Genomic DNA, 9,529 nt, shown 5'->3' with positions numbered 1-9,529 from the left:
TAGTAAAATATTATTAGATTCATGAACTTTGAACAAATGAGCACCTATCTGTAAATATATTCAGTAAAGCGCCCTTATTCTCTGCCCCCCCCCCAAAAAAAAACAACAAAAAAACAACACACAAACAAACTGAGGTTGCATAATTGGGGATCGAACTTACAAATAACTCACACAATTGAAGTGGTGTTGGTTTTGTTATGATGGTTAAAAATGAAAAGAAAGAGATATCCTTAATATAAAACGTCAAATGAAAGTAAATTGTTTAGAACAATAAAAGCAGATATGAAGGATATTCTATGTTGAGGTTGAAGTCAGCTTTACCCATTTAGATCTTGTTTTTGTTTTCCTATTGTCAAACATTTAGTGTTCTACCTCCATTGACACTAATGTCAAATTTTGGTAACATTTTAAAATACTTCCCTCTTACATAAAATTTGTACCTACCTTTTGTATATACGCTCTGTATTTTAAATGGTTTCAGACGTACATGACATATTCTGTAATCTTTGAAGGCAACAAACGTTAAACGACGTTTAGCACACAAAACCCTTTCAAATGAAAACTAAATAGTTTGGGTTCAGCAGCCTTCTTATTCCGAAATTAGGCTTATTGTTAATACAAAAAGCTACACCTGCTTTGTGAATAACATCTTGTGGATGAATTTCATTTTGTTATAAGATGTTGTTGATTCGATGACCCGTCAATATAATTACATACGTGAGCAGATTTACTATATATTTGTCTATCAGCTGCGAGTTTAATGAATCATTTAAACCACTGAAGGGAACTAACTGTTATAAAATCATGATTACTATACAGCGGTTATCCTTCGAACATCACTCGTAGATGATATGATATATTTAGTAATAGGTATCCAAATACGAATATTGATAGTAGCCTTTTATTGATCTAAAATATTCCATATACCCATTATTATTATAAGTATTAGTAGAAGTGTTGTTATTGTTTACGTTAGTAGTAGTAGCAGTAGTAGTAGTTGTTGTTGTTGTTGTTGTTTTTGTAGTGGTAGTTGCAGTGTTAATAGTGGTGGTAGTAGTTGTGGTAGTAGTGTGGTAGTGGTGGTGGCGGTGTTTGTAGTAGTAGTGTAATTGAAAAAGGGGATAAAATCCTACTGATCTTATTTTCGAAGACATTAATGGAAACCACTCCATACTTGAGCATAAGATCCATAACCACTACCGTTACGAATTTGTGGTTTAGACTCAATAATACAATCAATACTGTAAGGAAAAGCCCAGAAGTTCAAAACTTAAAAGTTATCCTTCAGGAGCACAAGGCAAGAGTAAAAACTAGAAAATATATCATGTTGTTAGACTTCTATACAAAGCATAGTTAAATGCCTTCTGCCGTGGACGCATGCAATTGTATTCATAGGCACTGATGTACAATGTCGTGAAAAACATGTATACAATTTTTGATTACTCTTTTTCTCTCATTTTTACCGTGTTACTTGGTATGCATTTTACATAGTTTTAGAATTGTTTGCTGATATTTATGTTACTCTGAATAAAACTGATTTTTGACTGACTCTTGTTGATCAATCGATTTTTTATGGACCCAACAATGTTCTTCTGTTGTTTTTTTCTTTTCCATCATTTTTATTTGTTAACATTATGTCGTCATTATTCATTTCTAGTAACTTGTTGTCATTGCAAATTACTGACTGTTTTACTGTTTTACTTTCAATAACATTCTTTCGTTTTAAATTAATGCAAAGGTATTAGAAAAGAATAGAAAGTAGATTGGATGAAGAGGGAGAAGGAAACAAAGTAAGGTTTTGTCTTGTCCGAATTAAGGGAAAATCACGAGATCTGTTTGAAATGATGAACTATAAAGACACAGAAAGCTCTGAGATCTGTTGAACGGACTCTTTTATATGTTTATAGGCTCTATTGTTAATAGTTATTTAGAAATATGACACATTTGTTACAAACACTATTATTTTTTAAGGTTGGATTTACAAAATTCATTTTAAAGAATATTTTGCCAGTTGTTGTTTGGCGTTTGTTCATAAACGTAAGTACAATAAGAAAGATTAGAATCATCAAAGCTTCAACACATCGTTGCCAGCCTAAAATATGTAGGTGAGTCCTATAAAATGTTGTACTTTCAGTTTTATTAATTGTAAGATATACTTCATGAATAATATAAACTTTAACTTATAGTTAACGTAACTCCATTGGATTTGTTATAACCTATAACAATGTCAACCCTCAAAATGTCACTCATTGTTACATTGAAGTCATATCTGCCACATACTTAAGTTAACAACATTGAAATTCAAACGTAGCTTTTAAATAGTACTTAATATTAAACGATATTGTTAGGTTTCATGATATTATTGCCTTCTCGGAGTCAAAATAATAGTTTTTCTTTATACTTAGCTGACTACATGTACATAAAGACATTGCATATACAATCAGATTAAATAAGTTGGTAATTATATGTCATGAGTATAAAACCAAATGCTCTTCTGCGGCGGAAATCTATTTACCACAGGTAAGTCAGATAATTCATATTGACCAAATTACTTGCCATAAAATATTATTGTATTTGCAACGAACATTACTTATTACATGATTTGGGCGAATTAGAAGTTGCATAGCATTATCATTGTGTATATACTATGTGGTGTAAAAGGAATCTGTAAGCGCTCTATTCGGACATCATCCATATTGTGTACAATCCTTAGCCAAACTTTCAGCGTTGCATCGTTCTATAACATTCTGCCAAGTTGAAATTTGGCCAAGTATTGCATCATAAAAACACAAGTAAATAGAAGTAACAGTAGTATATACTTGCATACTATTTTAAATATCAAGTCCATCAATCTTTAATCATATGACTGTATGATCTAAACAAACGGCTTGAAATTAAAAACAGTGCATTATCTTAAGATAAAAAAAAACAGAACAACCTATCAGAATGATAACGATCGTTCAAATAACAATTATATCAACATGAATGCACGCCCTTCTACCTCGATTGTAATCTGGCAAACAATCAAGAATAGATCTAGATTTGTTTACTCCCCTGTTGCTTTATATTTTAGTACAAATACCGAATTAAAGACATTGTTGCCTGAGGCAGATTTCAACCAATATTTGGAGCTTCTAACAAAAAGAAGCTCTTCTATCGCCTGACACTCTTTTAAAGCCTTAAGTACTAGATGGAGTTAAAATAAAACTTGTGTTTGAGTAGACATTATCTCATTGCATAAAAAAGCTTTATTTTACTTACACATAAATACCAACCTATTGAGTCGAACATAAGGAACGTTAAGGTGTATTATTTTTTAGAACGTCCACAAAAGTGTTGCCTACTTTAACTGTCAATATCACTTGAGACTAGCATTAACAGCGAGAAATAAACAGTTCGTTTCAAGTTTCAAGTGATCAATTGTTAAGTGTCTCGGAATAATCCTAGCCACATTCTCGACGGATATGGATGTTGCCGGCGGTCGTCGGACCCGCTTTAACTATCTGTACTACAAATTCAAATTGATTGGTAAACAATCGAGGTATATTTTTCATTTTATTTTTTTTGATAAGACTGAATATACCCTAGTTACGCTAATCGTCAGATTAACTTAAGTTTACGTTTAACGGTATAAAATATATTGAAAAATTATGAAAAAACAAAACGATTTCATTTTCACTTAGCTATATAACTATCTATGTATATAACGTTCAAAATATGGTGGCTGATTGGTTCCATTTTGCGTTTTAACAAAATTACGAGAAAGCACAAACAGCCCTTTGGTATGAAAATGCACCACGTGCCGGTACGATAATGTGCCTAGTGCCGGTATGAAAACGTGTCAAGTGCCGGTACAGAAACGTGCCAAGTGCCGGTATGAAAATGCACTAAGTGCCGGTACAATAATGCGCTCAGTGCTGGTACGAAAATGCGCCAAGTGCCGGTACAATAATGCGCTAAGTGCCGGTATAAAAATGCGCCAAGTGCCGGTACGAAAATGCACCAAGTGCCGGTACCAAAATGCGCAAAGTGGCGTGGCAAAAATGCGCCACATGGTTATTAAGCTTTTTTGCTTACCGTAAATGACTGGGTATAAGACGATAGGGGGTATTAGACGCAGGGAAAAAAATCTGTGAAAAATCCGAGAAAAAAACTTTTAATCTATATTTTTGGTTAAAAGACGCATAGAAAAAATGTCAAAATCGTCCGGCATTTTCAGCCACCATGTTTGTTGACAGTGACAAAAATTTTTTTTTCGTGAAAATGGCGATGGTTATCTTTAAAACCATACAACCATACTGTCGAGAATGAAAAGTTCTGTTATGCAAAAAATATTTTGACAGTGCCCAACTTTGCTTTTTATATGTAAGTTTGATTATTGTTTAATTCAATTTATTATGCAAAATAATATTGAATACCGTAATTCACAAGAGGTCGGACACCATAGATTAATTATTTGTTTCGCTCTCCGAATACATAGAAAATTATCATTTTTACATTTTATTTACATGTTTGTTTAACCTGCCTTTTTTCTTCATGTTTGCTTTTTACCACTTATTAATTTATCCATAGTAATCAATGGTCATAAACTTATTTATTACGCCTATTAGTGTAAATCCTTCATGAAGTTAATTAAAACACCATTTTATACATGCACTGAACTGAATAGACACATTCTATCGGCTTCAGATTAAAGAGTCACACTGTGTGACGTCACATAACTTACAGTTATACCCACGAGGATCTCGTGGAGAGCATGGACATTGCTATGCAGGATTAATGTATAACTGTACGATTATTGCTTCATATAGTCTGTAAGTGTGGTACAAGTTTGAAAGCTTATTGGCAGATCGTTTTACAAACATGCCATGTCGATGTTTTCTTAATCCCTTGATTGCCCTTGGTGTTTGTTTAATCCTCAAATAAATATATCGCACTTCCTTTTCAACAGGCAATAAATCGTTTAGGATGGGTAGTACCTAATTAAATTGTCACAGTGGTATTCGCCCTGCCACTTGTTGATTTCAGCCCTGCCTCGTTTTGAATTTTGCCCCGTTATGTGCCGTTTCTTCCGAAAAAGTGACAACACCACCATATATAAACGACCCAAACAATAGTGACACCACAACAACATAAGCAAAACAAAATGGTGATTACAGATCCACAAGTCTTTATTATACAGTCAGTTTTAATATTTCGAATTCACTTTGAATAACGTCATCATGTGGCATTTATTTATATGAGGGATCGACCATCAACTGCCAAAGCTGCTTTTTATCGAACCTGTGATACCTGGATTGACAGTCAAATATGTGACCTCTAGACCACGGATCCGCCACTGTATGAGAACATACACTGATGAATTTAGCATTTTATACAAGTGTCTTATATGGTTTTCAAAATGGAAATTTTCGAAAAAGACGATCAACAAGTTCTGTCATCTTTTTAAATGGCACATAAATAAAACATCATAGGTAATACTTACAATCGTTTTTGAAATATACAGATATTTGATAAATATAATAAACAGTCGCCTAATTTACAATATAAAATTTCACCTAATTTACAATATAAATACATCATTCTGCAAGATACTTTCAAATTGTTTGATATTGCCAAAATTCGACATATTTCATAACTGATGGTGTACTTTGATTGCATTTCAATACATATTTACATAATTAAACACGTTGCATTCAAATTCCTTCAAGCGTTAACGTTCGTTTATAGTATTGTTAACAAAGCCGTCAAACGTGCAGTTACAAATTAATACTAATTTTTATCATGATCATCATAAACACAACTGTTAATTGCAAAATTCGATTTTCGAATCGCTTTTTTTTGAAGAAACGTTTATGTCTGTATGCGATGAAAGTTCAGTTCGATGTGGAACCAAAACGACCATGCATCAGAAAAAGATAAAACAGGCATGCATATAATGGTGTGCCTTTTAAATTAGGAAGTGTTTTTTTTTATTATAATCGCCGGCGAGTGGAGGACTGCCTTCTGAAAGACCAGTCACTAAGGGAGGATCAAGTCAAATGTAAGGTTCCAAGAAAGAATTAAAGTTAAAAGGCTAACACGCTATAGAATGGTGGTCATTACAAATTGCAATTTGATAGAAAAAAGCATTTGACAATACATGTAGCCCGGAGTTCACATAGCTGGGGTTCCTCATTGCGGTACAAATAAAAGGTGAAATTCAAGCTATTGAATTTAATGAAGCGGATCAATGATTCTGTTGTTTCATAAGTAACGTGTGCATATTAAACCGGTAAAATTTTGCTTTTACCGGGGGATTAGCTTGGGAAACCAGTATTGTTATAATTTCGTGCTCCTACTATAACCATTGGGCAATAAACAATTTTTATAACGCATCGGAACTCATGATATATGTTAGTTTCGGTCATGTGATCAGTGCTGGAAACATGTTCTCCAACCTAAAGTCACTTGTCTGTCTTGCGAAAACAATGACTTGAACAAATAAAGAAGGAAAGGGCTCTCGCGTTTTACTTTTACAGAATGTTTTTTTCCAGTTATTTGTCATTTTCCGACTGAACCACAGCACTACTTAATTGGCAGTTAGTCTCCTTGGATCTAGCATTTCCGACTTCAAGGTTATACGAACGTGTCTATTTTCAATTTACATTATTTTCAGTAATCCTACAGTCATTCTCAGTTTTTGTCGAGAACGGGGACGGACGGATCTCTAAAACAGAAATAGCGCGGGCGTACCGACTGGCGGGCTTTAACCCGACCAAAGGAGAGTTGGAGAATGTCATGAAAGAACATGACGAGAATGGTACATCACTCCTCCTACCTAAATATATGAGCCCCATGGAAAAAGCTCAATTTTCAATAATGTGTAATTGTTCGTCTCATAAAATGATCGTGAAAATGTTAAGCGTTCTGTGATGGAAGAGCGCAACATTAGAGTGGTCCGGGTTATGTACGGTCTAGTTTTTGACAGCGACCGAATTAAAGCCCGAGACCCAGTACCTGTATGGTGTCGCATGAATATCACATCGAATCCTGCTCTCTCTCTCTCTCTCTCTCTCTCTCTCTCTCTCTCTCTCTCTCTCTCTACGTCTAGGAAAAAAACTCGTACAGATATTGTATAAACCTATTTGCTTCTTAAAATTGTCTAAAGGTACCAGAAATTTATATTTTAAATGTATAAGCCGTCGCACTTTATTTTCATTAAATAACTCGGTAAAAATTGAGAATTCGAATTATCGTCCTGTAAAGACACGCTGGGTTGGGTACGATATTATTATTGAGCGCTTTTATTTGAAAAAAAGCAACAACAACAACATTCTCGCCAACTTTTGTTTTCAAATAAACATAAATGTCGTTTTTGGCTCTTCAAAATAAGGGTTAATTTAGTCTGACCGTATTATGACACAGCTATAAATTAAACGACAACTTTTAAATGTGTAATATATCACTAATGCCACAAAACTCTCCTTTAGAGGTATTTTTGAGATTTAAATAATAACTTAACCAAAGTATCTCCTGTATTAACTATTTGTATTACCAAAGAAGACGATTTTCCTCTTGCAGATGATGGTTATATCGATTTGAGAAATACTTCAATGTATTGCGTTCGAAGATGATCAAGGTTGATTTCGAAATGGAGCGCATAAAGACGGCGTTTCAGGTAAAACTACTCACATATTAGATCCCCATGCAACTTGAATTACACTTATTTTTAAACGTTTTTTCATTTGTCTTCTGGTTTCATTTAGATAGTGTTTGAAAATAACCAGTTAGCAAAAAGCAACTAAAAAGTATGTTTTTGCAACGTGCAATCAGTGGATGGAATATTCCTCATGACGTACATAGTTTGGGACTTTTACTTAACTCAATCCCATCCTGTTTGCAAACTACTCTTACCCTATTCACTTTGCACCTTGATATGCCCTTTGCTTAAACAACCATGAAACAATTTTATATCTTTTTCTAACAAACTAATCTTACGATTAAATAATGTTTCATAACCTTTACAACATTATTATGCTCATATTTTAAGCATACATTCGTGTAACAGCCTTAATATCCGGTCCTTACAATTTTTGTTGCATTATTGGTGTGTCGTGACCTGAGAAGTCTGCCATCTGTTCTTAATTGTTCGTAATCCGCGCATACATGCTACACACTTGATGTACGCTCCTTACGTATTTTTATCATATATTTGTCTGCTCCTAAACACGTTTTACATCAGTTCGGATTGTTTGTAGTCTGCGCATACATGTTACTCATTAACTATGTGCTCCTACCTTACTTTATTCGATTCTCTTCGTTTGTCTGCACCTAACACATGTGTCGTCTGGTTAAGGTGTTGGATACGAACAACGATGGATGCATCACAGCAGCCGAACTTTGACACGCGCTGACAGGTGCTGATGACCATTTCACGGAGCGTGAGATTGCGGACATCATCGGCCGAGCGGATAAAAACCACGATGGGAAAACAGACTATCAAGGTGTAGATCAATACAGTATTTAATGTTTTTGGGGTCGTTTAACTGTTTAACTGTTATCAGTGGTTTGTTGAAAATACTTAATATCGCTTGAGTAAGGAACAGAACAAAGCAAATACTTTATTTTACCTGAGACGAAACATATTGGTCCCTAAATTGTAAATTATTATTTTTAAAGGCATCTCGTCATATAGCAAAAGTGTATTTTAAGACATTGGAAACATCCAGTTGTCTGTCTTATCTAATTGATGGCATGCATACTTCATGAACACAACATCACACACTCGCGTTGCATCGAGCCAGTATGAAAATAAATATAATGTTGTTACTTGTTTCACAATCGCTGTAAAACCATTTCTTTAAACATTTTACTTTTTGTATGCCTCGGAGCAGGGTATATTTTACCAGGGATATATTTAAATAATTTAAATAAAAACAACATTAAAATGCATTCAAACGCAGTGCTGCAAACATGATAATAGTATTCAAATTCACGAACTTCAAGGATTATTTTAGTTTGGATGTAGACGGATTTTTAATAAAGAACTTTTCATTTAATCAAATAAAACAAGACATTTTAACTTAACTATGATACATGAAAAGGAGTTTTCACTCCCTCCAAGTAAAGGATTGGCAGGCCGAATTTGATGACCATAAAAAAGTATGTAAATGACGTTATAAAATGATATTAAGGTGTTAACCCCACCTGATTGATTTTGTTTCCAGAATTTGTTGATGCGGAATTATGCAAGTCGGTCTTCTGAATCTAGCGGCGACAAAATACAGAAGATTGTTTGTTCGAATTATTTTAAGTGCAATCTTGGATATTCTTGGATGTATAGTGTGGGTATTTATTAAACTTAACTTTTCATTGAAATGCTGCAATGATGTAATGTAAGTCAAATGAAGTTTGTTTTATGTTTCCAGGCCTCATATTCACTAATGTCTTGTGTTTAAGTGTGATAATATTACGAACGGCCTCGAGTCCTAGTCGAGAATCAAGAATTAAAACTGAAAACTTCATTGTTAAGATACCTTTATATGAA

The 9,529-nt window shown here is 33.9% G+C and overlaps 1 pseudogene; it reads left to right on the top strand.

Annotated features, from left to right (window-relative positions):
• The first annotated feature begins 3,830 nt into the window (after positions 1–3,830).
• LOC128204766 (uncharacterized) lies at positions 3,831–9,247 on the top strand (annotated as a pseudogene).
• The last annotated feature ends 282 nt before the right edge of the window (positions 9,248–9,529 follow it).

Source organism: Mya arenaria, chromosome 10 (genome assembly GCF_026914265.1).
Source record: "Mya arenaria isolate MELC-2E11 chromosome 10, ASM2691426v1".
Lineage (NCBI taxonomy): Eukaryota > Metazoa > Mollusca > Bivalvia > Myida > Myidae > Mya > Mya arenaria.
This window is presented reverse-complemented; position numbering and strand designations above follow the sequence as displayed.